The sequence below is a fragment of the Periplaneta americana genome, chromosome 9 (assembly GCF_040183065.1).
Source record: "Periplaneta americana isolate PAMFEO1 chromosome 9, P.americana_PAMFEO1_priV1, whole genome shotgun sequence".
Lineage (NCBI taxonomy): Eukaryota > Metazoa > Arthropoda > Insecta > Blattodea > Blattidae > Periplaneta > Periplaneta americana.
In genome coordinates this window covers 110,210,788-110,233,984 of record NC_091125.1, presented here as the reverse complement: position 1 = coordinate 110,233,984, position 23,197 = coordinate 110,210,788, and the positions used below count along the sequence as shown (strand labels likewise).

Here is a 23,197-nt window from a genome sequence, read left to right as displayed (position 1 = left end):
GCCCAGTTTGAAGGGAGATTTCATCAAGAAGTCATTAACTGTTGTCTTGTAGATCTATACTTTACAAGTTATTGAGTTTCTTTTTCTGCAGAACATATCTGTAGGCCTACAGCGTTCTCCAAAGACTAAGAAAGAATATACAAGAAAGTCGATAAACAAAAGTTTGCAAATCATGTGCATATCACTGAATTTTAATATATCTGGGTTGTCTAAGAGTCTTCTTGATCCAACCATACAGATGTTCAACATAATAATGTAAACCCAAAGGAATTTGGAAGATAAAATAACATTTTATACTCATGATTCCCAGCATCTGAAGGCCGAACTTGACGTGAAATCCTGTCGATCCGTTTAATTAAAGATGAATCTGTGAATTGCTTTACCGAAAGTAAAAGAGAAATCATGCATGCATACTTACATACATTTGTCATTAACATAATCGTTCAAAAATTAGAAACTTTTGGCCTTTTTCCTTCTTGACATTTATTGCCCCATATAAATAAAACAAATTCAAAGTTTGTCAGCGAGCCGGTCATGTGGGCATATTGGCACGGGGCAATCGCGGCAAGTTAAGGGCATAGGTACAGCTTACAACAGAAAAATTTTTTAAATATTCAACATTTTTTTCCTTCATTACTGTAGTACAATAATGAAAATTAGTATGTGTAATACACTGTCTTTCTGCTTATTAAAAGAATAATTTTCCGATTAAAAAAAATTATTTATATATAACTGTATATATATATATACATATATATATATTTTTTTTTTTTCAAAATTCTGTTCACTGTGCAGCGATGAAGCGTTTCCCACATAACTAAAAAACTATCCAATATTCCGTGATGATAATTTTTGTGTGTATTTATGCATGTCATATCTACAATATGATGCAAGATCACTTCTCTACCTTTGATAGATTGCCTAATAAAAAATAAATTCATTTGAAAAAATGGGCAAATATTAGTATTTTCTTATAACACAAAATAAAAAAAAATATTATTTATTAAGGAATGTAGTTTAAAGAGAATGATATTGTGAATATGAGTTTCAGCAATAAAATAAAAGAGAGAGAACATGAAAAACGTAAGAAGTTTATGAGTTATGAGGGAAACGCTTCATCACTGCACAGTAAACTGACACCATTTTGAATTAAAAAAAAAAATATATATATAATTTTTTTAATCGTAAAAATATTTTTTCGTATAGCAGAAGGACAATGTTTTACACATACTAGTTTTCATTATTATACAAAATAATAATAATAATAATAATAATAATAATAATAATAATAATAATAATAACAATAATAATTCTTTATTTATACTAGCAGAGTTAAGGCCATAGGGCCTTCTCTTACACTCTATTCCAGGTCACAAAGTATACTAGCAGTTAAAATTTAACAAAAATTTAAAGAACAGAATACTAACATAATACAAAAAATAATAACAATAATAGCATAATAAAATCGACACTAAACAACATGAAAATAATACCATAATAGAAAAAAAGGAAGTAAAATACATTGGAATATAGTGAAAGCAACTCATTTAGTACAAATGGTTAATATGGAAAAACGTAAGGAAGAATATAACAGAATGGAATGTAATAAAATGATAAAAAAGAAAAGAAATACAAAAATTAAATAAAATTCACAATGAAAAGGGTAATATAATAAATTCATCGGCTGGTAAAGAGAACAAAAAGGAGAAAGGAAGAAAAGAAATATATAGCCTATATTTTTACAAAACTATCGCAGAGAAAAGGGCTTATAAGATACAGATATATAAGATACAGTAATGAAGGAAAAAAAGTGTTGAATATTTCCAAAAATTCTACTGCTGTATGCTGTACCTAATCCCTTAAGGGCTCAGCCATTGCACCAACAACAAAAATTCATCACTCTCCGTCATGTCTGAACCCACGAAACTTTCATCTAACGGAAATCATACGAAGCAGCCGAGCAGGAGGAACACAAACAAACCGTTATTCTTTATTTTCACTAACTCATTAATTCAATTTCATTTCATCTATTTTTTTTTTTTCGATTTTTCCAAATGAAATCCTCCAAAAAGCCGGTTAAGTTTCCGCTAGACTTTGAACAGTGAGCAGCCGTATGGTGGAACAAACACGCTGGTAAGTATGACAAGGAAGGCTTCAGTCGAGCTCATGTGAGTAGGTTAATGGTATTCATGAACAACACTGCGTTAATTTGTTTTGTTTTCCTTTTTTATTTGCACTTCTAGTGTGCAGTGCCGCGTTTCCTGTGCTGCCCAAGCTTCATTTTTGCAAAGTCATGATTTCTTATTATACTAAACCCACACCCACAGCTAAAAGCTTTTCGCCTTCTACAGTCACCAGACAACTAACGTTTTTGTTAAAGGGTTCTAGGAATATCAATTTTATGACCCAAAAACAATGCTTAAAGTTCCCTTTTCCCTGTTCAAAAATATGTTAGAGCTTCTTTCAGAAAAGTAATTAACTCACAACTATCGCAGAAGCATCAACATGGTCTTTGGTGGTAATAAAAATAGGAGACTTTACGTCACAGACTTGAGTTCCCCAGTCTCGCGCAACCCATTATATTTTTTCTTCCGCTTCTCTTTATGCGAAGCATCCCTGACACTGACAACGCGATTTCTGGTATGCTGTTTGTCCATGTATGCCTAAAGCGATTTCTCCTAACAACAAAATATATTCAGTATCACGAATCATCCATCAGAACATGATGCACAACACATATCGATATTTTAGAAAAAAAAATAATTGGCGTTGTTCAGAATAACAAGACAGAAACATTCATAGATGATCCCACGAGAGGTTCCAATCAGCGAATAGGGATTATAAAGAATGGACACTGAGCGAATTTTCCTGTGTTTTGTTTCTCTGTGCGCCAGCGTTTAGTTCTACTTTCAAGCGCTAGTGGTTAGTGTAATCGAGCATACGCTAAGATAATAATTGAGAATAGAGTTGAGACACAGGATTCAAACATCGCCTACCTTATTGCATAATCCAGTAACGCTTTGCTTCAAAGAAATTCAAGTTAAAAGCTTTTCCTTATTTCTCAGTGACGAACTAGTTGTAATAATAAGTTTTTATATTTCAGATATAATAAATTATATTATAAAATAATATAATACATTATAAAATTAAGTATCAAATTCGTTTAATATTTATATATAATATAATATAGGTATATGGTTTTACTTCTCATAAGAGTTTTGTTTTTCCATTTTCAGTGCTATCAAATCATAACATGGGGTCAACATCTCAACTCTCATTATGAAGGAACTCTAGATTCTAGACATTACAGTTAATGACGGATTTATTATTTTATGGATCCAATTTATTTTATTTGAGTACATAATGTACCTACATAGATGTATTAATTATATGTGTTATATTTCCGCTGTGTCGACTGCTAGCTGGTGTGATGTCAGCGCCAACTCTAGGGAGAAAGCAGAATCTCACGCTCTAGCTGGCTTGAAGGTCATTCAAATCAGTCCGGCTACATCAAAGGTACCGACGCGAAGTGTCCATTCTTCATAATCTCTATTCGCTGTTCCAATTCTACCAAGAATTAAAAAGCTGTTTTAGCTGTGAGTAAAGCAATGGATAGCTTCAAATATTTGGGGTGTACTATAAGTAGCAATATGAGCTGCTGCCAGGAAGTCAAATAAAAAAAAGACTAGTAAAGTGCTTTGTATGGAGTGTGGCATTGTATGGGGAAGGAACATGGACATTACGAGGAAGTGAAGAGAAACGACTGGAAGCATTTGAAGAAATATTGATATGGGAAAGAGTAAAGCGTGTGCAATGGACAGACATAATAGAAAGTGAATCTATTCTAAAAAGAGTAGATGAAGAAAGAATGATGTTGAAACTGATCAGAAAAAGAAAAAAGATTGCCTGGGTTACTGAATGAAAAGAAACTGCCAATTGAAGGAGGCACCAGAAGGAATGGGGAACGGGAGAAAATTCGGGGCAGAAGAAGATATCAGATGATAGACATTAAGATACATGGATCGTATGCGAAAACTAAGAGAAGATTGGAGAATGCTGGCTTTGCAGTCAAAGACCTGTCCTTGGGCAGAAAGCTATGAATGATTTAATGAATGAATGAACAGTACAATTTATCTGACATATACAATTACTTATTTTGGCATTGTAAGCAATGCACCTTATGTATACTCTAGATAATGTAACTGCATCCTCTCATTTGGCAGCATATTAAGGTGTTAGGCACAGCTTACAGCAGTAAAATTTTGGAAATATTCAACATTGTTTTCCTCCATTACTGTATCTTATACAATAATGAAAATTGGTATGTGTAAAACACTGTCCTTCTGCTACATGAAAAATATTTTTATGAATTAAAAAAATACTTACTTTTTTTTTTTTTTCAAAATTCATTTCACTGTGCAGTGATGAAGCATTTCCCACATAATTAAAAAACTATCCAACATTCTGTCATGAAATTTTTTGTGTGTATTTATGCATATTACATCTACAATATGATGCAAGATCACTTCTCTACTTTTGATAGATTGTCTGATAAAAATAAATTCATTTAAAAATGGTCAAGTATCAGTACTTTCTTGTAACATAAAATAAAAAAAAATTATTTATTAAGGAATGTAGTTGAAAGATCATGATATTGTAAACATGACTTTCAGTAATAAAATAAAAGAGAGAGAACATGAAAAATTTAACAAGTTTGTGGATTATGAGGGAAACGCTTCATCACTGCACAGTAAACTGCCACCATTTTGAAATTGTAAAATATATATATATATATATATATATATATATATATATATGTAAATACTTTTTTTTATCGTAAAAATGTATATATATTTTTTTCATGTAGCAGAAGGACAGAGTTTTACATATAGGGTACCAATTTTCATTATTGTATAAGATACAGTAATGGAGGAAGAAAATGTTGAATATTCCAAAAATTTTACTGCTGGAAGCTGTACCTAACCCCTTAAGTGATTCTACATACTGATGTGTCATGAAAATATATTCAAGGAAATACACTATAAAAGGGAATGTAATTCGCATCATGATAAAAGAACTTAATTGCACAGAGAAGTGTAAAACGAATGAAAAAGTACGTTTCATCTTCGTGACACAGATTTCCTTTTACTTCTTAAATTAGAAGTGGATTGACACGCACAATATTTAAAGCATTCAAGTGCTCAGATTCATACAAGACTTGGAGATATTTGCATAATATATAATAAAAAAGTTGTCCCCCAGGCTATAAACATCAGGTCTTACACCTGCTACAAATAATTCTTAGATCAGTATGTGAAAAATCCTATTACGATAACATTAACTTTAGAAAACTACGCACACACGAAAGGTGTTACGTCTTGTGAGAACTTCCTTCCATCTTGTGGCATTGTATGTATATGACCTTAAAGAAACCACAAAAATGAAAGTCTATGTGGTCTTGTGTCTGAGTCACATGGATTACGAAATTTTGACAAAAGAACGACTGATTAAATCTGTATGCAGTCAGTACAGGCATAGTCAAAAGCAATGAACGTAAAGTAGTTTACTGCTACAAAGCCGAAAGTCACTACTTTTAACATAACATAATCCTTCCAGATGCAGATGTAACACAGTCTAGTATATAGGCCTACAGTCACGAAGCTCAATACGTAGTAAATATGCATCCATAGATAGTTGCTAACTACTAGGATCGCTAATACCGTCTCATTACAGACAATGCGAAATAGCACCTGCACAGTCTATTGTTCCTAGCACCCTCACAACTCAAGCTTCGTGACTGTATATACTAGAATGTGGTTGTAACTTAAATGTGAAACCGGAATAATCCGAAAAGTTTAAACCTAGCGGCGGCGACGGCAGTGGCAATAGCAGTAATAGTAGTAACAGTAGTAGTAGTAGTAGTAGTAGTAGTAGTAGTAGTAGTAGTAGTAGTAGTAGTAGTAGTAGTAGTCGTCGTGATGGTGGTGGTAATTATAGATGTGTTACCAGTACCACACATCTTTCCACTATAGTTCGTTGTCGAATGATAACAAAACTTTACACAATTCCATCGATCAGTCCTTTGGTTTGCCAATATTAATTGAAGGGTTCAGAACTACAGTGGGTCAAGCGCCATTTATTAAAAACGGAGAAAGCAAGGGTTAAAGTTAAGTGAATATCATAGTTAATGAAGATCGGCATATCATTTAGTTTGACTGTGTATACTTTATATTACTTGCTATATGTTTCGATTGAATTATGGTAATAACTTCATTTTAACTCTTGTTTTCTACGGTTTTAGTAAATGGCGCTTGTCCAGCTATGGATCTGAACCCTTCAATTTTCTACTTTAGTCCCCAAAAACACACGATTTCAGAACAATGTCGAAAATGATTTTTCTGTAACATTATTAAATTTATTCTATGCTTAATATCAACTCATTCACAGCCTTCTGCCCAAGGACAGGTATTTCACTGCAAATCTAGCATCCTCCTATCTTCCCTTTTTCCTCCTCCTTATTGTCTCCGCATACACACTTTAATGCTGCCTATCATCTGCTATCTTCTTCTGTCCCGAACTTTACTCCCGTTCACCTTTTCTTTCAGTTTTTTTTTATTCTAGTAGGTTATTTTACGACACTTTATCAACATCTAAGGTTTTTTTTAGCGTCTGAATGAGATGAAGGCGATAATGCCGGTGAAATGAGTCCGGGGTCCAGCACCGAAAATTACCCAGCATTTGCTCATGTTGGGTTTTGAGAAAACCCCGGAAAAAACCTCATCCAGGTAACTTGCTCCGACCGGGAATCGAACCCGGGCCACCTGGTTTCGCGGCCAGACGAGCTAACCGTTACTCCACACGTCTTTTCTTTCAGTTTAATAATAATAATAATAATAACCATAAAAATTAATTCCATCACAAAGAAGAAACATGTAAAAACATAAAATGTAGACACAGGTTACAAATTCAGCTTGATTCGGGTTCGATTTCAAATGAGGAAGTAGAGGATTATATCCATTCTACAGAAATCTGAAATGTGTTCTTTGTCTTAGCTATGTTGTTACACACAGTACACGTGCGCCATGCTGACCACATAAGTAAATCCTACTATTAGCACTGATAACTACCGGCGAGACAAGATCATTCTCACGCGCTGGAGCCCTAGTAGGCTTGTTGTGCACTAGAAATGGAATGAGTTGCATGCCGATTGTGCTGGTCGGCTAAGCCAACTCCACTATCCGCCGCAACACGAATTCCTCTCCAGCCAACAAGTCTGAATACTATACCGCTCGTAATGGTCTGCTGTACCTCAGAGATTCATCTCAGTCAAATCCACCGTCAGTGCTCTGATCCGGGGCTCCGGTTTCTCTTTGTAAATGTCTGAATCGTCTAAAACCACCACTATCATGTATCAATCTTTGGGCAAACCACGAGACATTAACACGATGGACGCCCGATCCGACGACAAATAAACACACGAAAATGACCAGTTTTTTTAAACGGAGATAAGGGCAGAGTCACTGTAAAAAGTATTGGGAAATTATGAAGGAAAAGGGAGAGAACACCGAGAAAAACCTCTCAGAACCTTGATTTTGCCCATCACAAATACAACTCCGTCATCGTCAGGATTTTTAACTCAGATCCACGGTCGAAAGTCAGCACCCTAACAACTGAGCTATCAAGGCGGAACAATTCTTGCAAGTGTATTAGTGATGATTGTCAAATAAAAAATGGAATGAAAATTACAAACAAAGAATATTTCAAATACCTCGTTCTCTCTTATTCACGAGTAAAATAATAATAATAATAATAATAATAATAATAATAATAATAATAATAATAATAATAATAATAATAATAATAATAATAATCATCATCATCATCATCATCAACCAGTCTGCTGTCACAAAATCTTAAAGTTAGAATTTATAAAACAGTTATCATATTACCTGTTGTTCTGTATGGTTGTGAAACTTGGACTCTTATTTTGAGAGAGGAGCATAGGTTAAGGGTCTTTGAGAATAAGGTGCTTAGGAAAATATTTGGGGCTAAGAGGGACGAAGTTACAGGAGAATGGAGAAAGTTACACAACACAGAAATGCACGCATTGTATTCTTCACCTGACATAATTAGGAGCATTAAATCCAGACGTTTGAGATGGGCAGGGCATGTAGCACGTATGGGCGAATCCAGAAATGCATATAGAGTGTTAGTTAGGAGGCCGGAGGGAAAAAGACCTTTAGGGAGGCTGATACGTAGATGGGAAGATAATATTAAAATGGATTTGAGGGAGGTGGGATATGATGATAGAGAATGGATTAATCTTGCTCAGGATAGGGACCAATGGCGGGCCTATGTGAGGGCGGCAATGAACCTCCGGGTTCCTTAAAAGTCAGTCAGTAAGTAAGTAAGTAAGTAAGTAAGTAATAATAATAATCATCATCATCATCATAATCATAATATATTATTTTAGCTTTGACACTTAGTCAGAAACTCAGGCGACCAATTTGTTACCGCCACAAGCTAAGAATTTTCTCTCAGCCTGTACTATGGCCATAGAACTTGATGGCTCTACACAGATAAAATATTTTAAAGCATACAAGACCATCTTTGTGAAGGGGAACGGACTAATGCTGATAATAATTATGACGTCGTTCATATTAAAAAGACGCAATTCCTCAGAAGAAAATACTACCTACATTTTCGTGAACTTGTGGCAACAATTTTGAAAGCTACGTAGAATATAATGTTACAGACACAACTTTCACGCTTATTTACTAGTACAGAGACAAAACAAAAGGATATTGCTTAAGCAAGACATCAGTGGGGCAACGATTTCACACATTCCTTAACAATAACATTTGGCAACAGTAAGATGTATAGATATCATTTAAAATTATTTTTCATTGTTATTGTTATCCAAGCAAACCATTATCTTTTCTTCCAGCTCTTAAATGTTCAACTGCATTCAGAAGAACTGAAACTTTGGATTTCCGCGAAAGAAAAGGAAAATACTAATTCGGCGTACAAAATTCAGCCTCTACGTAACTTTTCATCTAAAGTCCTGTTTTCAGAACTTCAAGCCGATCATGTATGAAGCCTCTTCTATGGACCAATGGGAATAATCTGTACGGGTTGGTCGGGCTGTCGCAAAAAACAAAAAACAAACGACGATCATACTTACAGTTACTTCAGCTTTTAAAAATGCAACACGGGCAGGACTTCTGTTAAATTACCCAGGTTAGAAAAGTTTTAAATACACAGAATTAGTTTTTTTAGGTATTATTATTATTATTATTATTATTATTATTATTATTATTATTATTATTTTACACAGTCATTACTTTATTTTTTTCCATTAACACTAATGTCTAGGTAATTGCCATTGTCTCAATGTAACACGTGCTGTGCTGATCATACTAATTCTACTATTCCTTTAGTTGTGAGATTATATTCATATGCATTAATTCTTGTTTTTTTTAAGTTAATACTTGTATACTAGAATGTATTTTCCTATTTGCGATTATGTATTCAGTCTCTTTTTTTATTATATATATATTTTTTTATTACTGTCATTTTAAAGTTAATACTGATAGTGTGTATGTATCAAGAGGAGTAGAAATATTCTACTCCTCTTGGTATGTATTCAATCTCTCTTTTTTACTTACTTATGTTTATTATTATTTTTAAGTTAATATTTGTATACCGGTATGTATTCTTCTGTATGTGATTTGATCCTGGTTGAGTGGAAGAGAAGGTCTGATGGCCTTAACTCTGCCAGGGAAAATAAAACTATTATATAAATAAAACTATTTTATATATATATATATATATATATATATATATATATATATATAAAGAGCATACGTACCTAAATTCTGACATGATACAGATCATGTTTCTAAACAAAATAGCAGTAATACAGTCTGTTGTAATCTCAGTAATTTGTCCACAATTATCGGTAATTTACAGATCCAATATTATCAGTGAAATTACAATAGACGTAGTAATTTAAGACAAAATAAATTTGTTAAAAAATACCAGCAATTAACTTAATCCTTGTTTAAGTCCCTTATTTTTTGCATGAAATTTAAAACAATTAGTTAAGTACTATGAACAAGCAATAGTGTGTGTCCAAGGATTCTAAAATTTAATTACCTATCCTGAATACGTGTGTTATCTTTTTTAACTTCATATTCCCTAATTAAAAAAAATATTATTAGACGGTTTTGCTCAGGAACATTATCTCCCTAGCAAAATGTTCGGTATCTATACCGTTCACACACTCTGTATTTATACATCTTGATTAAACAACTTTTAACACTATATCACTTCGGAATATATATGTCTTTCTCGTGTTAAATTCTATCGCACCCGGTTAACATGTTTCGGCCTGTTATTGACCTTCTTCAGAACTGGCTGTTGCTGGTCTTGGCACATTTTGTTTTTTGCAATTCATTTTTGTGTTCAGATAAGTCTAGTAATATAATGAAAAATATGCAAAATCCACAAGCATATAATTCTCGATAATGATCAATTGACAACATAAAGCACAAGAATTATCAATTACAACATTGTATTAATAATTGATCATATAGTATTTTTAAATATTTTATTCTTCGTAAATTTTAAATCCATGACATCTTGTTACTTTTATTTATAATCATATTTTAATTAAAGTTTTTAACATCGTTGTTACCTGCATAATTTAACCATTTATCATTTAACCATGTATATATACTTGTAACATGAGTTATATGTATACGCAACTATCTTTCGATTCCTTCAAGCTCACACTGTATTGAAATTAGTTCCAACAAACTTTACTTATAACCCCATACATAAAACTCATGAAGATCCTTTTGCCATGTATATTATATTGTTCATTTGTCAATTTACTCAAGTTCCAGATCACGTATTTTATTATATCTGATGATGCCCAATAAGGCGAAAACGTTTATATATTTTATACCTTCATAGCAAATAAATATTTGCAAAGAGATAAGTCTTATGATTGAACTTACATATTTTTCATTACATTTTGTTTTGTTTCCTGTGGGGCTGTGTTTGTGTAGTGTAATGTGGAGTCAAAGAGTGTGTGTGTTCTGAAATTGAATTGTGTGTTGAGAATTTCATTTGGATGTGTTTTTGTGTGTCTGTAAATTTCGAATTGTTCTAGTGTGTTTAGTTTCTGGCTTTTTGGTTGGATGTGTAGAATTTCCATGTCTGTGTTGATGTTTCTGTAGGTGTGGTTAGCATTTGTGATGTGTTCTGCATATTATGTGGAAGTGTTTTGTAATTTTGTTATGGCTGTGATGTGTTCTTTGTAACATGTTTGAAATGATCTGCCTGTCTGTTCTATGTAGAAGTTGTTGCAGGTGTTACCATGCGCAACATATAAATTCGCATTGAATTCAATAACTGAAAAACATTCAACTTCATAAATACTAGAGGCAGACAAAACCTTTCTATCATATTCCCGCTCGCTATCGTATCATGTGTTTTGACTCCCGCTAGCTCGAGGTAGTGCGCAGGAGGGACGGACAGCATGCATTATACAGATTCAGAAACAAAATTTGGGTCACCTGTTTTTTTTTTTCAAGTTCCAGTTGTAACATGCTGCGCATGCTCAGTGCTTACTGAGTGTGCGCAGTATGTTATAACTGGGACTTTGACAATTCAGGTGGTCGAAATTTTGTTTCTGGGTCTATACGATACTGCAGACGGGAGCGATCACTCTCGATCGTGTTCAGTCTCGGCAGTCTCGACCGGCGATAAAGAAACCTTTACTTGCATTCCTCGCATACCAATTTTCTTGTCTCTACCCTAACAAGCAAGCATTTAATCACATAGAAATAGTAGCACTCAATGAAGAATTAGTTATGCATTAATTGGTCGATGGAACGTTTACATTACCTATTTCGAAATTCGGTTACTGGCAAGGCTAAATTGGACACAGTTTCAGATACGTACGTTCTTTTAACATATTAGCGTCTATACAGTAGTAACATTTTTCTCTATTATCCGAGTTCACAAACCTCTATTTTATATTACAACATTCCGCTCCATACTCTAGGTTTTACATGTTTCTTCAATTACTTTGTCAATGTTCCGAGTATTTATGTCATCTATTTAAAAAAAAAAAGGAATGGAATACAATGTAACGTATGGAGCAAATTCAAATTCCTGCACCGAATATAATAGTCTAGGTTTAATTTATACTGGCAATAGCATTTGATGTCTGTAATCACTGCGATTTTTCACTTCAATAATTTCGCGTATATCAAAATTTTGTATTATTACATTGCGGGTCTTATACCTTAAAAATCGGAGGTTGAATGATAAAATTAATAACAATAATTAGGTTTAAATTCTGTAGTGAATAAATATCAGTTTAAGGGGTTACGTACAGCTTACATCAGTGAAATTTTTGGAAATATTCAACATTTTTTTTTTTTTACTCTATTACTGTGTTTGTACAATGATGAAAATTGGTATGTGTAAAACACTGCCCTTCTTCTATGTGAAATATATATATATATATATTTTTTTCAAAATTCAAAACAGTGGCAGTTCACTGTGCAGTGATGAAGCGCTTCCCTCATAACTCATAAACTTGTTAATTTTTTCACGTTCTCTCTCTTTTTATTTATTGCTGAAACTCAAGTTTACAATATCTTGCTCTTTCAACTACATTCTTTAATACTTTTTTTTTTCATTTTGTGTCAGAAGAAAATACTGATATTTGACCATTTTTAAATGAATTTATTTTTTATCAGACAATGTATCGAAGGTAGAGAAGTGATTTTGCATCATATTGTAGATATGACATGCATAAATACACACAAAAAATTTCAGCACAGAATGTTGGATAGTTTTTGAGTTATGAGAGAAACGCTTCATCACTGCACAGTGAACTGCCACAATTTTGAATTTTGAAAAAAAAATATATAATTGGTATAATTGGTATTGGTATGGTTTATTCTCACTCAAACTTTTGGTCCTGCTGGCCCTTCACTTACATAGTATTCGGGCCAGCAGTCCCTTCCATATACTATTTACAACTTGTACAATACTCGATGTTAGTGACCGACATCTCTTAATGTTCACCCACTAAGTCTTACATGTTCGTTCACCACACTTCCTATATTTCTGCGTTTATTAAATATTCCTTCTTTCCCTCTACTCCTACCTTCTACTATTTCCTATTCCTAATAACAACATAACAATTACTTTTTCTATTCATCATTTTCACAGACCAACTTATTTAATATATCACTACAATCATTTACTGTACTATAACTAAGCCTACCCTCTATTATTTGCTTTACATCTATCTATATTGCTTTTTTTTGTCCTACTGATACCTATCTAGTCTAGTCCTACTTTTAGCTCCTCTACTCTTCCTATATTTACAATACGTCCTACTCATTCCTACTAATTAAATTACTCGTCATGACCCTTCTCATACTAAAACACTATTCACCCATATTAATTAATCCTTCATTCCACTGACACACCATTTCCTTAGATTGTATGCTGGTTTATCCTTGCTGCTCTCCGCCTTATCCCTATCGACTTTCTTTTGCACATTAACCTTTCCCAGCTGTTGTCTCACGTTGCCTTCATTTCTTTCGCTGACGCCACACACGTCTGCATTAAATATATATATATATATATATATATATATTTAAATCGTAAAAATATTTTCTTTAATATAGCAGAAGAACAGTGTTTTACACATGCTAATTTTCATTATTGTACATGATACAGTAATGGAGGAAAAAAGTGTTGAATATTTCCAAAATTTTACTGCTGTAAACTGTACCTAACCCCTTAAAGTGCAAAATTGGAAATGACCAGAGGGCAGCACCTGGTAGACACAACCTTAAGATTATTTATAGTTTTCTTTTCGTTTCTTACTTGGTCATCAGGTATACCCACCTCGGGAGAAAAAAAAAAGCTCCCAGAGCGGCGATCATCTAATTTTCATGGAATAGGTGAACTTGAAAAATATGTACACACGGAAGTCTTTAGAGACTGTACTAATCTCTTACTTTGGTTCAACAGAGCGGGGCTTATTGTTATTAATCGACACAGTATCTTCGATCCTGATTGTGTGAATGACATTTTAGTGATTCATAACAATAAATTCTGAATACCTCATGTCAGATTATAGAACACAATTTACAAACTTCATTACCGCTAGTACTGTTACATCGCATGACTGCTATTCCAGTCGGGAACCAGGTGTCTTGGACTACGAGATGCTTCCTGTTCACTTACAAAGCGAGAATTTCCGAGTGTCGCTCGTTGTCGATCTTACATTCTTCACAACGTCACTCTCGGGACTGTGACTCTCGTAATGTGCGAGAACTAGAGAGGGCATACCGAGATTTGCTCACCACTACTACTTAAAATCAAACGAGATTCCACAGTCATCCAATTTATAATTAATAGGCTATCATCTCTGATTACATAATCGTTCAAACCAGTTTCTGCTTACTACAACAGGTAGATGTGAATTACATAGTCCGTTAAGTTCCAATAACTTTCGAATAATTCCATCTGCAAATAGGGTTCCAATACGAATCATATCTCTCAGATATTCGTGTCCAAATTCTATACAATTCATACATATGTCAGAAAAAAGAATTCACCACAGATCTAGCATCACACAGGATGATGATTGTTATTCTGACATTTCCTTTTCCACAAATACGAGTTTTAAATTCCAATTATACGGTACACTTTAGATATGTAACACGAAAAGAAGTATAAAAAATTCTATATACATCAATGATTCCATTGTCTATTTATGAGCAACATTCTACAAAATCATGCAATATTAGAAGCTTTGTAGTTAAATAACCTTCTGAAAATCACAATAATTATTTACGCAGCTCTCCATAGGCAGGAAATTCAAGTTACGGATAATAATAATAATAATAATAATAATAATAATAATAATAATAAGGAACAAACGTAACCATTCTGCCACTGACCTTGTTCTTACCAGCCTTGAACTGAAATATTTTGCAGTTAACCTCAACAATAAAAACTTAATTAATATTTGAGGAGAAAAATTCGCTTCGGCGCCGGGGATCGAACCCGGGTCCTTGGTTCTACGTACCAAGCGCTCTGACCACTGAGCTACGCCGAATTCAATCCACAGCACCGGATCGAATTTTTCTCCTCAAATATTAATTGTCAATATTACAGATATTATTCTGTAGGACAAATTAATAACATCTTTAATATAATCAAAATTTAGTTATTCAAACACAAATTCTGGCACAAAAATACTAATTATTGAGGGACGAATGACAATATAACAAAATCACTATGAAGAACGACAACAAACGCAATAAGTTCCTATAGGCCTACATAAGAGATCTTCAAAATATCATATAAAGGTGGGAATACATGACCAATAATTTAAACTAAGATAACAATATCGTCAGGAAAGGAGTTCTTGTTGAATTTTATAAAGTTTCGCAAATAAAAAAATATATTACTGAAATTGTCACATTCTTAATAAAAGATAGATCACTTTTGAAAGGACTTGGATACAAATCCTACAGAATCCAAGTACAATTTGTGGCGGAAAAAGACGGTATTCGACCATGATTTCTTGAGTAAATCCAGTTTCCTTTGCCACCATTTTCCCTTCCGTTCGTAAGTAATTTTTGCCATTACTAGTGAAGAAAGGAACGCGAACATTCCGTGGACCAAGTAACTGTGGGTATACCTTATTTTATTCAAGGAGTGCAGTTCGGTGGCTCCTTTGAACATCCACTTACAGATTTATGACTTCCTACACAAACAACTCTGACAATTCCATCCTGTCCCCTCGTCCCAACATTGCACAGTTGCCACAATCCTGGTGACCTTCGAAATTATGCAGTGAAACTGACGGGATTCTTGAAATTCGGAAAAGATGCGGCAACTCTGCCTCCACGTGGATTTGACGGGAACCTGTCAATTCTTCTGAACGAGGGTTGTGATTGGTTACTAACAAGAGAAGACAAGATTGCCGTCACAGTAAGGAAGACATTTATTTATGACAATCGATTAGTAGGGGGCAGTAGAAGGTCTGTAGGCAAAGTCCTTTCTATGAAACTGCACTCCATGAAATAAAATAAAATATAACAATATAGTTGGCTCCGACACCTTAGTAACCAATATGGCACGGAAAAAATGTGTGTATGTATGTATGTATGTATGTATGTATGTATGTATGTATGTATTTATGTACGTACGCGTGTAATATTATGCACGGGAAGAACATGAGATTTGAGGATAAAGCCATTCTCGTAATAAATCAATACAGGAATGTGTATGTATTCAGTACTTATCTTTTTAAATAAATTAATAGAACTTTCATGAAAAAAAAAAAAAACGATTTCTGTGTACAATCGTGTACACTGAAATAACCCAAAATCGACTCCTTCCCAGACACACATACCCACATATTAACTGCATGATAATGTATCCTTCTTTTATACTACAGAATACCAGAGTAATTTACATACTGACAGCAAGTAGCATGCAACAATAATTTTAAAATCGTAAAAAGTTCAATCAGTCATGTAATTGCATACATTGTGTGGCGCAAAAATGTGCCTGTCAACAGGTACATAATACACGTTCATGAAGATTATGGCAACAAATATAAATTGCTATTCGTCAGCGTGTTGCGTCTTCGAAGAAACTTTCACTTCCCTACTCTGGCGACGACCTTCGACTGCCGCCATGTCATTATTACGGCTCCTGATCAGTTTCCCGCAGCTATGAATACGTTCATTTATTTATTCTTCTCACACTATATAACAATAAATCCGGTGAGAGGGTAGTTAATTATTGAATAAGCCCATAATAAACACGCCAGATATTTTCTTTTCTTTTCAGTCAATGATTGTAAACATCATGTACTAGTCATTAGACAAATAAACATTACCTTTTCAATTAGAACAAAGTTAGAGATATCCAGCCTCAATGTAACGGTTAAAGCGGTAGTTTAACTTTGTTTGAAGGGACTGGCATGGCCTTTAAGGGTCCCCACAAGTGTAAAAATCTGGGGGTGCTAGGTTTGACGACTGTGGTGATCATTCAATAGGACCTTGACGACCTATCCACCTTCCTGGAAACTGTTCGTCTAACCATGAACGAACTTGGTGACTGTAATGGAATGGGACTCCGTCTTGTTGAAACTTGGGAAAATTCTCTTGTTTATGTAGGATGCTCGGAAAAACACTCTCTTCAAGCATTTCCTTGTATCTACGAGCAATGAGATTATCCTCGAACAAAAACAACCAAGGACTATTGTTTGACATAGGTATGTCACATCAAACTATCAATTTTCTTGCCCCTGCATTTTGGACGGATCCATCTAATTGGGGTTGGTATTCATTGCAATATCGCCAATTTTGCTGAGTTCACCATCAATGTAAAACTTGGGTTCAGCGCTGAACAGAATGGAGGAGAGAAAACGGACAATTTTCATATGTATCATAACTTCTGCCTCACCGTATATTTTAGGTGGACTTATGAGAATCGAACCACGTTGTTATGTAATGGCAAAACGAGGAAAATTTCGGATGAGATTAACCTCAAGCTGTAGAATCGAGAATGACGTTAAGAGATGAAGATGGCTACGATGATGGAGACGATGACGTTGGTGTTGGGATTATTATTATTATGAATCGTGGAATGATAGGAGAAAAACTAAAAACGTGTAAGAAAATACAAGGGTTGCGGGGCAGTGCATAAGCAGCTATGTGAGCTCACATCCTCCTAGGCCACATTCCTCCTTCTGGGATAATGTTCCACTGAAGGAACTTCGCAAATTTACGAAACTTTTTAGGACGCAAACAAGGAAGAGAAGGAGAATTACTGACATGAACAGCAGGTCTTAATAATGTTGTACATTATAGGTGAACAACAACACGAACTTTACTGGTACTGGGAGTCCAATACCCATACATTAGAATAATATGAATTTTATAAGAGCTATTATGAAATCAGGTGAAGAACATATACCCAAGCCGTTGAAACTATGCACTTGACAGTTATTTGTGCTGTGCCAATCAGGATGTAGCATTTTCTGTCAGCTGCTGCTGCTACGCGAAGTGCTGCTGTGTTGTCGGCTTGTTAAATGTTACCCAGCATTTGCTCATACTGGGTTGAGGGAAAACCCCGAAAAAACTTCAACCAGGTAACTTGCCCCGACCGGGAATCGAACCCGGGCCACCGGTTTCACGGCCAGACGCGCTAGCCGTTACTCCACAGATGTGGACTGCTAAATGTTACTATCGCGTGCGTCATTTATGTGTTAATGATATAAACAATTTGTAGCGCTGTAGGAGTGACAATCCTTTGAGCAAAGGCGTAGCATTACACAGGAGTTAGAATTGGTACGGATTCATCAGCTGTTGTGTAGTGGTCATCCTGGTAACGTCGCATCTCTCGCTAACAACATTACGCAAAGTTGTAAGGTACAGAGATATAGGGGCAGGGCATGGTTGCGCCCCACGGTCAGGTAAGATGTAGTAGATAAAAGAGGGTCCCTGTTTTGTGGGCATAGTTGCGCCCCGTTCCCATCAGGTAGAGAGAGAAAAGGGACATGGCATAGTTGCGCCCCGATGAAATAGGTAGAGAAAAAGACATTACGGGAACTCGAGCCTCGTAATCAACCGACCTTATTGATTTCTTATTCGATTTAATCTTCATTATCGATACCGTTAAAATGAACACCATGAAGCTGGCAGTACCTTATTAACTGTTTTTCTATGTTTATGCAGTGATTATCGATAGCCTACCAGTAAAATGAACACCATGAAGTTGGCAGTACTGTATTAAATGCTTTTCTACTGTTTATGCAGTGTAGCCTACCGTAAAAATGAACACCATGAAATTGGCAGGACTTTATTAACTGTTTTTATACTGTTTATGCAGTGATTATCGATAGCCTACCTTAAAAATGAACACCATGAAGTTGGCAGTACTTTAGTAACTGACATATTCAAATGAGAGAGTCGTTAGAATATGAGGCCGAAGCAATCTTGACATTTTATTAATGATTTTGACACCGTCTGTGGCGTATAATGAGGTTAATTTAAAACATATATCACTTTGAACATCTTAAATTTAAAAAAGAACTGCAATAATAAGACATACCGCAAAAGACTACGTTTTTTAAACCACGTGATCGAGGAATTCAGAAGCGGTAAAATAGACAGATACATGCAGCTACTACTATAATATTTTTAAGTAATTTATTTATTTTATGACAATCACTTTCGTGTCTACTATGCCCATCAGGGCGTAACTATGCAATGTCCATTCTGCTACCTGATTTCTTTGGGGCGCAACTATACCATGTCCATTCTGCTACCTGATTTCTTTGGGGCGCAAATATACCATGTCCATTCTGCTACCTGTCTCTTTGGGGCGCAACTATGCCATGTCCATTCTGCTAACTGATTTCTTTGGGGCGCAACTATGCCATGTCCATTCTGCTACCTGATTTCTTTGGGACGCAACTATGCCATGTCCATTCTGCTACCTGATTTCTTTAGGGCGCAACCATGCCATGTCCATTCTGCTACCTGATTTCTTTGGAGCGCAACTATGCCATGTCCATTCTGCTACTTGATTTCTTTGGGACGCAACTATGCCACGTCCATTCTGCTACCTGATTTCTTTGGGGCGCAACTATGCCATATCCATTCTGCTACCTGATTTCTTTGGGGCGCAACTATGCCATGTCCATTCCGCTACCTATTTTTTTCGGGGCGTAACTATGCCATGCCTAGGCCTCCCAATTGACCGCGGGGAGCAACTATGCCATACCGGAGTATAGTGGCCGTGGAACAGGTATTCTCTATTAAAATTCGTGTCATTCACATTCTAATAACTGCTTCCTCCGTTAGCGATGTTCTCAATACCTCTGAGCATTAAAATACATTACATGAAGAATTACACATAGGAATAATACAGAAATACATACGTACATACAAATCAGTAGTTGCAGTAGATCTCATTATTCCTTAGAACAAGGAGTGAAGGTCAGGCGAGATTAATGTCCAGTATGCTGTGTACAACTGTTCCTGGAAACAGCTGGTTTGAAGAGCTGGGAGGTGCCGAGTGTTACTGCTTTGACTTCAAAGAGAGTAATAATGATACAATGGGATTCCAATAGAAGGCGAATACAACCCACGCGGAAAATATCCCGCGTTATGGGATTTCACACGATTAATAACAACTGAAATCCGAGCAGAGGACTTTGAGATACCCAACGCAAGTTCTCTCTGGTTACAAAGCACGAATCTAGCATTATGCCCCATCACGTATACTGGCAATCAAAAGTTGATGAACCGTCATCAGCGGCGTGCAGCCGACTGACGCAGAGGCCGCGTGCAACTCGTGATTTAACACTTTAGTTCCTTCTGCAACGTGAAGTCTGTTAGCCCAGCGCGCTCGTGCACTGGTTTTACACAACGATCCCTGCCTGCGCTAGGTCTAGAATTAATTTATGGTGAGAAATGTTGTCGTTAAAATTTTGGAGTAACTTTGAATACCGCTACTGAAGCATAAATAATATATCTGTATAAAATAAATTGGTAATATTGACAAAATTAAAAGCGAAAGAATATGCCACCAGGATTCCGGCAAGAATAGAAATATAAAAAAAAAAACAAACAAACAAATGTTACAAACAAATATAAGTGGGACAATGTATAATCTGCATAAAATAAATCTGCAATATGGACAAAATGAAAACCGGAAGACTTTGTCACTAGAATTCTCGCAAGAACAGGATGAAACAAAAAATATATAGGTTTACTCTACTGTGTACATAAAATAAAGTGACAGTGTTGACAAAATTAAAACCTAAAAACTTTGTCACCAATATTTCCGCAAGAATGGGAATATTAAAAAAGCTACTAACAAATCCACTAGAAACAAAACTATAATACGAGTAAGAAATAAATTGACAATATTCACAAAATTAAAACCGAATAACATCGTCGCAAGGATTGCCGCAAGAAAAGGGATATTGAAAATAATTAGTAACAAATATCTGATAAATCTATATTTTTATTTTATTGGGTTATTTTACGACGCTGTATCAACATCTAGGTTATTTAGCGTCTGTATGAAATGAAGGTGATAGTGCCGGTGAAATGAGTCCGGGGTCCAGCACCGGAAGTTACCCAGCATTTGCTCGTATTGGGTTGAGGGAAAATCCCGGAAAAAACCTCAACCAGGTAACTTGCCCCGACCGGGATTCGAACCCGGGCCACCTGGTTTCGCGGCCAGACGCGCTGACCGTTACTGCACAGGATAAATCTATAATCTGTATAAAATAAACGGACTATTATATTGAAAAAAAAATTAGAACCGAAAGACTTTGTCCCCAGGAATCTCGCAAGAATTGAAATATTAAGCTAACATGTACCCATTGGGGGATGTTCAGTGAGACTGTTTTGGTTCAGACTCTCGAGAAAACAGAAAAGGGATAAATCTGAAACGTGTTAAGAATTGAAAAACAAGTTTTTTTTTTTTTTTTTTTTTTTTTTTTGTACAGCGTCATACATGTAAAACAACCAAAGTTTGATTTCTACATCTATGGCAATATGCAAAAACCTGAAATTTTCAGTACTCTTTGAATAAGACTGAAATTACTCAACTGGAAAACATACGTAAAAATATATAGCAATATCAATAGTACATATACAGCAGGGGCAGTAGCAGTCAGTGGCGTATCCAGACGTATCCTAAGGGAGAGGCATGAGGATTAGTGTTATTTTTCTTCTTCTTTTTTAATCTATTTAATTCTCCTCTTTCTATTTATAGAACAAAACAAAGATATCTTAGTAGATACAGACCTAGTTGAATTGTGGCTTGTACGTTACCAGTCTGTCTCTAGTGTTCGGTGAGAATATACCTTGACTTCATTAACTATGAGTAGACGTTTGTAGATTTTAATTTGTCTTTATTAGCGAAGATACAAAGATTATCATTAAATATTATTCAAGTGCTCTTAAAACCGTACAATTTAATAATAGTTTCGAACATAATTATGTTGCGTCCTACAATCTGAACTGCAGCTACACTTTTGTAGCTTCGTTTTCCAGTACATTACATTATCTGCATGTATACTTTATAAAAACTCTCAAAGGGGATTCTATCGTGACGTGGAAGGTATCCTTGTGTGAAATAAGCGACAACACGGATAATAATAATAATAATAATAATAATAATAATAATAATAATAATATTTTATTTCTAAGTTTCTTCAATGTTGAGGTTTTCCTTACATAAAAAATACAAACACAAAATATTACAAATTTAATTTGAAAACAAAAAATCTTCTACCAATGTTTTACTTTGCTTCTCCAGAGTTCTCTGTCTGCGGCATCTTCCCCTGCTTCCAAGATTTTGCATACTGCATTTCATCCTATCCTACCACACCTTCGATGGTCTGCCCTTTCTTCTTCTCCCACTCCATAATTGCCTTCAAAAATTGCTATCGGGCATTCTTCTTACATGTCCATATTATTCTAATATTTTTGTTCTATTTGTGTGAGGATGTTTAATTTTGCATGCATTACTCTTCTTATAGATGTGCTTTTATTTTACCTTTCCTGCATTTCCGACCTCACGTCTCCAAAAATCCATTTTCGTAACAAGTAATTTATCCTGACGTTTCTTATTTAAAATCCACGTTCCATTCCATAACAGTATGCATTGCACTATACAGTAATAAAATTATGAATGAGTTTTTTTTACATAAAATATTACTGCTACACAAGACAGAAGTGGATATTCCAACCATTTTCCTTCTATTACTTTTTTCTTCTTTCGATTTACAAGCTTGATGTTTCCTTTTGTTGCACTACTTATTCCTACCGGCAAAATTATTTTACTCTATCTATAATATGCAGTTCTTTGTTATTGTCTGTTAAATAGTTCATTACAATCAATTTTCAAGCCACCTACGTAGCTCAGGCGTTAACACGTTTGTTTGCTGATACGGAGCTGCGCTCGGACATGGGTTCGATTTCCGCTAGAACTGATCATCTAATTGGATTTTTTCCGAGATTTCCACCAATTGTAAGGCGAATGTCACGTAACCCCATGCTGAATGCTCGACCTCATCTCGCCAAATAACCAAAAAGTAATAATTTTC

At 35.0% G+C, this 23,197-nt stretch overlaps 1 long non-coding RNA gene and 1 other non-coding gene across 2 annotated transcripts in view; both read right to left on the bottom strand.

The window, feature by feature from the left end:
• The window catches only part of LOC138706385 (uncharacterized), a 180,292-nt gene that overhangs the window by 51,609 nt on the left and 105,486 nt on the right, over positions 1-23,197 (bottom strand). The window lies entirely within an intron of this gene.
• On the bottom strand, positions 15,091-15,163 carry TRNAY-GUA (transfer RNA tyrosine (anticodon GUA)). The gene has a single exon. It is a non-coding gene; the product is annotated as a tRNA-Tyr (tRNA).